Source organism: Erithacus rubecula (genome assembly GCF_903797595.1).
Source record: "Erithacus rubecula genome assembly, chromosome: 3".
NCBI lineage: Eukaryota > Metazoa > Chordata > Aves > Passeriformes > Muscicapidae > Erithacus > Erithacus rubecula.
In genome coordinates, this window is record NC_136689.1 from 6,183,894 (window position 1) to 6,195,992 (window position 12,099).

Here is a 12,099-nt window from a genome sequence, read left to right on the forward strand (position 1 = left end):
GAAGAAATAAGCCTAGTTCTCTCTGAGTGACCCCAAAGTCCTCCTGTTTTGTTTTTTTTTTCGCACACAACAGAACTGTGACTCTTGCCAGCCTCTGTAAAGCAGTGGGAGTAAAACATGACTAATTGGCCAGTAAAAGAATAATAGAGAAATCAAGAACAAGTTTATGCAATTTATAATTGTTGTGATTTCAGCTTAGCACTGTTTCACAGAATCTAAGTTGACAGAAAACTGTTCTCACATTTTTGTGATATCTGAAGAATGAAAAACTATTCCACAATGCCTGGTTTATTTTTCTCTGAAGCACCCTCCTCCCCACAGTTTCTGATCATGCAGAGCAGCAATCAGTTAGCACTATTCAAAATAGTAGGTACAGAACAGTCTAGGCTATCGAATTCTTGCTTGTACTGATGAATGTTTACTCTCATGACTATTTTATTTCAATGGAAAACTTTCTATTGACTTCACTTGTCTTTGAAACAGAATTGTGTACCTTAGAGAATACCCCATCATGTTGATTAATAATTAAATGAATCCATACAGTACTTATTCACTGACAGTTCTTTATATGGAGGTCCAGAGGCATCAATAATGAAAACTCCTCTGTAGTACTGGCAAAGCTGTCAGCAGCAGATGTTGAAGATTAGGCAGCCATGAGGAAAGAAATAAATATAATATAGGATGGTTTACACATCAACTGTATGTAGGTCTAACAATGATCAGGGGAACTACCTTTCCCTAACCTTTACATCTCTCAGCTTTCACCAGAGAAAACAGCAGCCAACTATCTTCATCAACATGGGTGAATACAGATGTCAGAACTGGCCAGAGCAATCCCTGCCTTCACAGCACAGCCCAGAAACTCTGACCTTCTGGTAACAAACTGAACTGGAGTCAACCGATTTCAAAACATCCCCAAGGGAAGCAACAGAATGGCCTGAAATAGCAGCAGCTATTCACCAGACCAGCTCCAGAATTCTAAAACTTTCTACGGAAAAGTGACACAACCACCTCAGTTACTGAACCACAGGCATCAGGACAGAGTCAATGTCCACATGCATTTCTGAAAAATGGAAGAAAGTAACTAAACATTCTGAACATTCTTCTTCATTCTAAGTGGATTTTACTGAAGACAAATATGCCAGACAGAAAAAAATGAATACGTATCTAACTATTTTACATCTTGCTGACTAATAAATATCTAAACAAAATATACAGGGCGTATTACAAAATGTGTATCCTCTCCCCAGTCCAGTTTCAAGAATTTGTTAATGCAGGATTGTACCCTGATCCACACAAACCACCTCAGAAATCTTCCAGACTTCCTCACCATCACTTTCTTCTTCCAAGAACTAGAGTTCACATTGCAATAGTTGTTATTTCTGGAGCTGCATAAAAATGTCTTCACATGGTTATCTAAACTGTTTATTTGCCTTAATTTAAAAATCTTAGCTTCCTTTAACAAGCTGAAAACAAAGATGACAAGGAAAGAAAAAGACAACTAAATACACATAATAAGAAGCTTAGAGGCAAACTACTTCACCACAGTGGATTAAGGTGGAAGACTGAAGTCCATGCTCCTCAACCCCCATCTCCCATCTGTCCTACAGATTGTATTCCTGTAACACTGAGCTCCTCTTTCCTGAGCACTGCAAACCCATGATGCTTCCAAAAGCCTTCTACCTTGTTTCTGTACCCCTTCCTATGTGCAATTAGCCTTCTACTGAAATAGTGCAAAACCCAAATGAGATGTTTCCAACAAGAACAGCCTCTCAAAGGTTAACAGAAGTATTTACTGCTCAACCCTGACCTCCATTTCACAGCAGTCCTGAACATACACTGAATGACTTCTGCCACAACTGTGACTAAACCTTCTGTACACAAAGCAAGGCTGACATGGCAGTGACAACACCTAGCACACCTATTATTTGACCCAGATCAAGAACCTTTGAAAAGGCCAGGAAATATTCTGGATTCATTCATTCCCTCATCACTCTCCTTGACCACTGGTGTCTTCTCACATGCTAATTACATTCTCAATAGTGCCACAAAACTGTGCCTCCAAAATTGCCCCAGTCAAGCCTAAGGGCAAGGTGACTAAAATAAAGCTCCAGCCTTAATCCTTCTCATTATTCCAGATATACCATCCTTGCATAGTCCCATCCAATCCATCCCTTCCCCCTGTCCCATCCTCTTTGTTCCACCAAATATATCACATCCTTCCACCCTGTTCCTCATGCTTCAAAAAAAACCTTCAAACTGTATTAAACTCAGTGCCCTCACAAGTCACTTGATTTAAAGAAGGCAGATTTCTGCAGAACTGTAAGCCTAAATAAGAATTCTGTTTGAGGTTCTCTGAATTCTGGAAAAACGTAGCTCCTTTTCCTCCTGGTCTAATTCCACCTCAAACAGATCCCCCATGGAATGGTTATTCCCAGAACTGCCCTTTGCAGAGTTTGTCCCATTTTTCTCTATGCATCTGATGTTACATGCTAACAGAGATTGCAATCTGGTTAACTATAAACTATATATGAACTATATAAATCAGGCAGTAATAACCTGCTCTCACATGCACTTCTTCCTAAAAGGAGTCTTCCAAAAGCAACCTACCTTCTGTTTTTATAGCATGGGGACATTTGGGGGCTGGAAATTAAAAATAAGACAGAGAGAAAATGGAAGATCCATAAAAACAACATGGAAGTATTTGTGGTTGGAAGGAATACACCGAGCTCCATCTAAAACAAAGAATTCATTCCTGAAACTGAATTATACCCAAGAACTGCAAGTCCTGGCTAAACAAACAAATAAACACACAAGCAGACTCTTCTTTTCTTCCACACCTTTATGTTCTCTAAGTAATGCTACAAGTATTCACCTTTTAATGTTGGGAACCAGGATGAAAACATGGGACAAAGAGGCCAGCATGAAATCTTCTATTTTCCAGCTATATTACGAAAGCACCATCAGCACAAGCCACACCCACTGTGTAACATTTCACAAATGTACAAACAAGAAGGAGAGTTCCCTAAAGAGACAGAAATGCAGAGTGCTATGACAAACTTCCAAGAGACCTGATGGAGGAGTCAAATATCCTCCAAATGCGTGACATCATCTACACTTGTGCCTGGCATTGGACCTCAACACTGAGGTGAAAAAAATACTCTAACAAGGCCACATATAATCACACCCCATTTTTTTAATCGAAGATATTTCCAAAGGACAAAGCTTAAGTGTGATGTTTTGCCACTCAACTCCATCTGAGATGACATGAAAAAAAAAAAACCAAAAAAATCTGTCAAGACCACTAAAAGACACATCTGTTTGCTGAATACATTCCACATCAGATTACAAACACAAAGACGTGAGCCCTGTCAAACAGAAGGCGCCCACCTATTCCCAAAGGCCCGTGACTGTTGCTGTGCCACGCCGCTCTCCCTGCCCAATTTCCATGACATTTCCTGCCTCACCTCAGCCGGCCCAGGGAGCACCACTGCGGCACAGCAAATGCCATGAATCGCAAGAAGACATCTGATATCTGTGATATCACACGCTGGGATCCTGCCAGACAACCACAACATGCCAAAAGGATTTCGCAGAGGAAAGGCAGAATTAGAAAAGACTAGCTGAAGGCTCACTGTCAAACTGCATTTCAATACTTGTTTCTGCAAACACCTTTACGGCCCAGGGTTTCCAGAAGCTTTAGTAATTACTAAAATTGGAATTGCTCAAAGAAAACAAAAGAGTGTCTTTCAGCTTGTTGAGAGTGTGCTTTTGACAGCACTCCAGACTCAGTCCCCATCCTCTTGGGCTGCGTATTTTATATTAAATCGACTACATACTCCTCCATACTAAGAAGTTTTCTATCCACACTTTCAGAACAGGAAACCAGAATTGCAAAACTGTAACATTTGACAGCAGTGATGAGAAAAGAATACTTTAACCATTGTTTTTAAGTAGCTGAATAAATTAAATACAGTAAATCTAGAAATACGTGTAAAGCACATACTGAATGGTCCTTTTAGCCTGATACAAAAGGAGAAGCAAATACATGGCTGCTTTTAATTTCTGCTTAGCCATCTACCCTTAAGAGACCATCTTCAGGCAAGTCCAATGAACGGTCACATTAAGAAACTGTACATGATGCAACTACTTTCTACTGGCATATTATGTAAATGACAATAATACCACCCCCTGTGTCCTCCCTTCCAAAAAAAAAAAAAAAAGCTCCCAAAGAACATTTTGCCAAAACTCTCCAAGAGTTTCTGCTTAGGAGAGAATAATATAGGAAATAAAATAAGAAAAAAGAAAAAGGCAAGATAAAAAATATGTAAGTCAGCTGACTGCAGTCTGACAAAATAATTATACGAAATTAAATACTATTCCTACCAAAAAAAAAAAGAGTATTTTGACCAAAAAATATCTATATTTAATGCTGGCAGAATACTAGGTTTTACTTTACATAGAACAGACAAAACAAAAGAAGAGCCATAAAACAGTTTACAAAGATGACCTGTAAGTGAGGCAAGGAACTAAAAACTACAGATAATCGACTCCAAGTATATTCTCAAAAGAAATACCATTTACAACAAAGCAGTAAAGGATGCACAACCAAACCTTTTAAAACAAATGTACAGTATTCATCAGTAAAGTTACTGAATGGGATTTGGATGCAGCTGATCAGACAGCACTGAGAAAAAAAGTCTATCTTGCCTCCTGCTTCTACCTTACAAGTAGATGGTTAAAATACTTGCACTCAGCAGTCTGGAGCTGCGGTTATTTTCTTTAGCAAGTGCATCTTATTGTGCAGGAGCATCAAACACCACACACGACCATCACCATGATGTACACACAGCACAAAGACCCCTGCACGTAACCTCCAGCGTAGGAGCTGTGTGTGCTTCAATTGCCAGCATTGTACAGTCACCGAGAACCTTTAAATGTCTACCCAGTTGTTTCAGTTTTGCTACAGGAGTACGAACCCACTACTGCTTTATTTCTTCACATGAAAAAAGCCCCAAACTGTTTTCATACTGATCTTCAGTTCTTTCAACAAGTCTATACCAAATAACACTATCGTAAGAAAAAAAAATAAAAGTTAAACAAAAATCTAAACTTACTAAGGAACGTTTTTCAATTATGTAAGAATTCAGTAAGAGTGTTAACTAAGGATTCACTAGTGAGCATGTAGTGTTTAGTATCCAGAATCAGGCACAAGACTGAGGAGTTTTTCAGGAAAATACAAAATATTAACAAATTAACCGGTTCATATTTTGAAAGCATAGGTTGTTATGCTGGGTGGGTTTTTTTAATCAACCTGCTACAAAGTAAGACCACTGGAAAAATGGGTAGCCAGCCTCTCCTACTGCCCAAATAAAAGAAGAAATAGACTTTTTTCTTTACAGTCTTACCAAGTTTGTTAAAGCCAGCCAGTTACATAACACTTACTTTGACTTATGACCTATTTGCTCACTGCTCATACAAAAATTATCATATATGATGGTCTGGCCATCCATTATCCACTAGAAACATACTTTATTTTTTAGTGTATTTTTATTTTTCTCTCTGAGTTCAGAACTACAGTTTAAAACAGTGGGAGGAGCACCTAAAATTAACACTATAAAGGTATGCTTTGAAAGCACGCAGAATTAAAATGGCACGCTCTTCAAAAATAGCGAGCACACAATACTTCAAAATATTAAAGAAAAATTAACCCTATCTCCATTTTCCATCTCTCCAGTATTTACATCAAGAAGTGACAGAAAAAAAAATAAAAGGGAAAAAAAATTAGTTACCTATACCTAACCACATAAAGTCGTATTTTTTAAAGAATATCTGCGGGCACACGTGTGTAGGTGTACCCAGGGCAGCGCTGACCGGATGCCCGGCTGCGCCCGGGTCAGACCGGGCTGGGCTTTTGTGGTTCTTTCTCCCACCCACCACCCTCCTTTTCCTTATTTTTATTTTGTAAACGGCCGCGGATTATCCAGCGAGCGTGTAACTTGAACCTCTACACCCACGTCTGGAGCGGGTCCGGGTTTTTTTTTGCCCAAACGGCGTCGAATCCGCCGTGCCGAGTGTCAGCGGCGCCCAGTCCCCACGCCAAGTTTGGCGCCCGGTCCCGGCGGGTCTCCCGTCCCCGGGGAGCCCCTTCCCGCTGTCACCGCCTGCCCTCGATACAAAGAAGTTCAGCGCCAGCCGTACTCACCCCCGGCGAACTGGCTCTGCGCGACATCGCCCAGCGCCGCGGAACCGCTCGCAAATCCCCCCTGGAAAATGGAGGGGCTGGCACCGGTGCGATCCGGAGGGAAGAGAAGTTATTTACATGCCAGGGCCCGAGCCCAGCGCGGAGCGGAGACGGCGATGCTCAGCGCTGCCCGCGGTCTGCCATGTTCGTGCCGCTCGCTCGGCGCTCCCCCGGCCGCTGCCCCGGGGCCTCGGGCGGCTCTACAGGGCCCCCCCCATGGCGGCGCCGCCGGGGAGCGATGCGCCACAGCCCCGATCGCCGCGCAACTTCGGCTCCGGGATCCTCCCCGAACCAGGCTGGGGCCGCCGGCGGAGGAGGGCGGAGGGGGAGGGGAGCGGGGGGAAGGGGAGGGGAAAGGGAAAAAAAAAAAAAAAAAGAAAAAAAAAAGAAAAAAAAAAAAAAAAAAAAAGAGGAGGAAAAAAAAAAAAAAAAAAGAGCCGAGGGAGAGAAAGTAGATCCGACGCAGCCGGGCGCCGCCAATGTGCGGACCGGAGCGCTGCGGCAGGAGCGGGGCCGCCCGCGCTCGGGAGGCGGAGCGGCGGCGGCCGGAGGCGCAGCGCCCCCGCCGGAGGCTCCCCCGGGCCGGCCCCCGCCCCGCGCCCCCGCAGGGGCCCGCACGGCCCGGGGCCGAGCCCGGGACCCAGCCCGGGCCCCGAGCGCGGCGGCGCCCGGCCGCTCCCCCCGCCGGCCCTGCCCGGGAGCACCTCCGAGCGCGGCGGGCGCCAGCGCTCCCGCTCCCTTCCCCCACGCCCGCACTTTTCCATTTAACAAAGCGGCGCAACCAAAAGTTGCGTTTCCATAGACGCCAGCCGCTTTCCTGGCGGCCCCTCCTCGGCGGCTGGGGCTGCTCTGGGTAAACCGGGCTTTCACCCGTGAAAGATTAACGCGGGACTCCCGGGATGGCCTTTTTTTTTTTTTTTTTTTTCCCCTTTTTCCAAAGAATCACAGCACCCTTTGGATTGGAGATCAGCTACTTCAAGCCCCGACCGAGGCAGGGTTACCTGGAGCAGGTGACACGGGAACGCGTCCAGGTGGGTTTGGAATGTCTCCAGCGAGGGGAGACTTCATGACCTCCCTGGGCAGCTGTTCCAGCGCTCTGACACTCTCAACGTAAAAAAGTTCTTCCTCACGTTGAGGAGAAACTTCTTGGTGTTTACTTTTGTGGTTTTAGGTAGTGTTTTATGTTTTAGTTTTCTTTTGTTTTTCTCTCCCCCTCCCCCAACATTTCCGAGGCTGCTCTACACTTCTCCAAAACAATCTGGAATGGACAAGCTACGAAAGCAAAGCTTGACAAATGTCCATCTACAAATGGCTCTTTCCTAATCCTCTAAATGCTCCCTGCCAATTTTATTCTCCTACAGAGAGAAAAACAAATCAAGAAAACATTACGCAAGTGTCACTTCACTTGCATCGATAGATACTTGCACACCAATGGGTCCTGCCAATTTGAGCAGTAACGCAACTACCTTGGTTCAACTTCCCTTCACGCAAAAAACCCCGAAGCAGCTGTTGTGTAATGCTTTGCTTCTTTCCATCTCAAGTTTTCTTAAAATTTGTTTAAGTATCTGACATCTGCAGACACAGGTTGACACGTTGACAACAATAATCTGACTTGTCTGCCAAACAAAGTAAGACTATGCATCATCTCTATTTTCTCACTCATCTTAATATTTTTTTCTTATCAAATTTTCTTCTGTCACACCGAGCTGCAGCTGGACATAGATAATCTTGGGCACCATCTGTTGTGGACAAACAAGTAAATTCAGTATTGCTTTATGACTAGTGGTTAGAGAAATTCTCAATAAATGCACCTAGGAACTCAAAAGATTTCACCTCTAAGACTGAACAACACAAACGCAAATTCCCACACTGATTCATAGAGCAGGATCTGCCCAAGTAGAGGGAGTGGACCAATGCTGCCTCTCCTTCCATTTTCAACTGGAACATGTTCTAGGTGCCCAGCCTACAAGAAAGTTTTTATCAAACCCATTCTGCAGAGATGAAGATAAAATTTTAAAAAGAAAGCACTCACATGAAAAAATCTCCAGGTGTTTACTCTGAAACAAGTAACTATTGTATAAGAGCCATTGTGCCATGTTACTACAGGTACGGACACATAAATATATTTGGCTACAAGGTGCTATCAAGCTCTGGCTTATCAGCACATCTCTGTAACCACACATATTAGCACACTCAGTCTGCTGCAATGAGAAGGTTAAATATGTTATTCTAAACCTTAGCTGAGATGGTGAATGTCAGGGGTTTATTTTGCATTAAGTGTTGGTTGCCTTGATCCAACCAACAAGTGGAGAATTGCAAAGCCCCTACTGAGACATTAATCACTTTGCCTATTTTCTTTCACACTCACAGTCCTTCAGGTGCAGCCAGGACAAGTCCCTGTTGCACATCCATCTCTGCTGAGTTTGAACATGTTTCTAACCAATTATTCTCAGATCAACTGAAGTAAGCTCCTCTTCAACCAAAGAAGATACCAAACAGCAGTCAGAAGCTGTGTGTTTTCCAAAGGATTGTTTAGGGTTAGTAGTTAAGCAAGGCTGAAGCAGCAAGTTTCCTGTGTGTCCTGTATCCCATAACTGCTTGTTTTGATGAGTTTCCACCACAACCCTGGTGTGGTACCACTGCAGGTCATACCCCTGCAGCATGACTGAGCATCAATTCACAGCCTTATCTGTGCTGCTGTACCTAAACCTACAGATATTTTCACATGTTGCACTGTTAAAACATTAGGTTTTAACCTAGGTTTTAACCTAATGGATCACCTGACAAGTTTAAGTGCACTAGCACAAACAAGTGCAATTTAATAATAGCTGGTTAAAATAATAATAATAAATTACTCTCAGTATTTTCCCTGCTGTTCATGTGACCCAAGATCCAAGCTTAGAGGTATGAAGCCATATTAGCTGGCCTTGTTCTTCCCCTTCTTTGGGGATGCATTTTCTCTCACATCAAAGGGTGACATTTATTTATTTTACTGTAAGAGCACATTAATTAAAAATAAAAATCTTAGGAAGGAAAAAGTATAATTTTACTACAGCAGAGTCAGATGTGGTCCAACACCACTCATGTTGACTGATTACTCCTTCTCTACACAAACTGCCCATAAATTGCATTCAGTAGGATTATACGTTCAGCAGCAGTTCCAATGGACTGGTCCCACCCCACACCTCTTCTTCCCAGCCTTGGAACTGTTCCCATCCAGCTGAATGTTGAATTGTGACCCAGACACATGGACCAAACCTGCTACAGGGCAACCCAGCAAGAAGCAGCAGGGCTGGACACTGAGAAAAGGCAAAGCAATTGTGTCTGCAGCAGCTCCCTGCCCTGATTCACACATCTCCACAAACGTGTGTCACCATAATGGCGAGGCAGGAAATGTTTATGCCAAAGCTTCTGCCAAGAAAATGTACATGGGAAAAATGGCACCAGTCATCTCTCCTCAGACTTTTTTTTTTTTAATAAGCAACAGAAGTGATAGATTTAATGATTAAGATAAAAACTTATGTCTATACATATGGTGGACTGTTTTCTTCCAAGCTCAAATTGATTAACTCAAGGATGCCACTCTTAAGTTAATCACGACACATTGAGCAAAGCACACCCTATCTGTTTGTGATAGGCCCTATTTACATTCCTAATTTTGAGAAGAGAAATTCAGAAATAGGCAAGTCACCAATTCCAATGTACTCCTATCAAAATTTCAGATGGAACACATATACAAATAAGAGCCATGGGCTTCTCAACAGAAGTATTATTTGGTTACTCTAACTGGGTCTTACATCTGATCTGTTACTTCATTGATTTTAAAATGTAAAGACACATATATTAAGAAGCTCAAAAGTGTTTGTCTTTCTTAAAAATTTTCCTTAACTCCTGCTATTTTCAAAATATTCAGTGGGTTCTAAAAATATTACAGTTGTAACAACTTGAGATTAAGAGCTAAGTACTGAACTACAAAAGGACAACAGCAGAAAAGGAAATGCAAATATTTCTCCTTAGCTTGGCAATTCTACTGAAATGCAAAGGCATTTTACCTTCTAGCATCCCTTTATGCTTCCATGCTACATAGCAACTCAAACCACCCTCTTCTGTGAAAAATTTCTCTGTAAATTCCAATTTCCATGCCAAAGGATTAAACAGAAGACGACTGACTCCTTTTTTTACTGCATTTCAAGGGGTTTGGAAGTTCTTAGTTTCTAACCTGTACTACAACATTCTCTAGAGATAGACTCAATTTCTAAAAGTAAAAAGTAAAAAAAGAAAAAGGTTCTAAACTAGTTCCAAATGGTCTATTTCCTCTCCCCTGTTCTCTCTTCTTGTGAGCATGAACCAGATCATATCTAGACCCAAAGAAAGGTTGGCCAACACGTCACACAGCCAAGAATCATGTTTTGTGTATTAACTGCATACCTATATTAACATATTGTGATAAATTTGATTTAAAGCCATTATATTTAAGGTATCATATCTAGCAAGCTTGCTTTTAGAAACAGAATTTCAACAGCAAGGTAAGTCAGATAATTGAAATAGCTTTCTAAAAAGCATCACATTCTGTCTCTTCTTTGGCAAATATAACTTCCAAACCCCCAGCCATGGTGTGCTGGTTGCAGGTGAACAGGGGAAGGGGTGGAGCTGCTGGGGGCACGGAGGGGCTTTGTCCCCCTCCGGGAGCTTCCCTGAGCGATGCGGGGACAGTCGGAGGGATGACCTGGTGGTTGGCATCCCAGGTGGCCAATGAAAAGTTATTTCGCTTTTATAAATCACATTGCTAAGGCTAATTAGACAAAAGAGACACTTTGGCTTTCTGGCCGCAAGTCCAACAGCAACCCCCCGGGCCCCGGCCCCGCATGGCCTCGGCTCCGCTCCGGCTCCGGGCGGGCTCGGCTCTGCTCTGCCCGGCTCTGCGGGGCCCGGCTCTGCTCTGCTCGGCTCTGCGGGGCTCGGCTCTGCGGGGCCCGGCTCTGCGGGGCCCGGCTCTGCGGGGCCCGGCTCTGCGGGGCCCGGCTCTTTGCTTGGCTCTGCTCTGCCCGGCTCTTTGCTTGGCTCTGCGGGGCTCGGCTCGGCTCTGCGGGGCCCGGCTCTTTGCTTGGCTCTGCGGGGCCCGGCTCTTTGCTTGGCTCAGCTCCCCTCTCCACGTGGCATGGCTGAGTCGGGGGATGAGGGAGCCACCAAAGGCTCTCCCTTACCCCCCCCCCCCCCCCCACGCTGTTCTGAGGGGAGAGCTGCCCACATGGCTTCTTCACGATCTGGATACAATTTTAATTCTTTTAATGACTGGATAAGATTCTCTATTTCCTGAGAAGGAATATAGCATGGAGTCTACAGAAGTCAGGGAATGAAGGTAAAGTTCTTGATGGGAAGAGATTGAAAAGATGCAACTGATGAGTAGCTGAAAACCTTTTTTGTAGGGGATATAAGGGGCAATGACTACACTAAAATTCCTTTAAACTGTGAAATATACTTGGGGAGGTTTGGGTGCTTGAGAAGAAGACTTTTTGCCTCGGGGAAATGGAGCTCTCTGTGTTGGGACTGGAATATGAACAGAGACATTTGATAGAGGAGATGAAGAGAATTTTGTTTTTCAGCAGCCTGCATTTAGAAGTAGTACCCCATGTGTGCATCATAACCCACAGCACAGCTGTGGAAGGACTGTGAAAATGGGAGGAAATCCATAGTTTTGTAGGTCTGGGAGGATGCAGATTGTGAAGGCATCCCCTAAGCCTAAATCAACAAAGGAACTTTTCTCTCTAGAGTGAACTGAAATGATTATTTGGGTGGATAATGACTGATGGGATGGAGTAGCCATGGTTTGTCTGGTCAAACTGTTCCAGTGCCTC

The 12,099-nt window shown here is 43.6% G+C and overlaps 1 protein-coding gene across 13 annotated transcripts in view; it reads right to left on the minus strand.

Annotated features, from left to right (window-relative positions):
* KMT2C (lysine methyltransferase 2C) overlaps positions 1-12,099 on the minus strand; it is a 190,884-nt gene that overhangs the window by 165,649 nt on the left and 13,136 nt on the right. For 3 of the 13 annotated variants that reach the window (XM_079301719.1, XM_079301718.1, XM_079301727.1), the window contains exon 1: positions 6,206-6,570. The exons of 9 other annotated variants lie outside the window; for them this stretch is intronic. The gene's annotated coding sequence lies outside the window, so the exon portion shown is untranslated. Of the gene's footprint in view, positions 1-6,205; positions 6,571-12,099 lie in introns of those variants that run through there. One more of the 13 variants, XM_079301720.1, reaches the window with a different exon arrangement.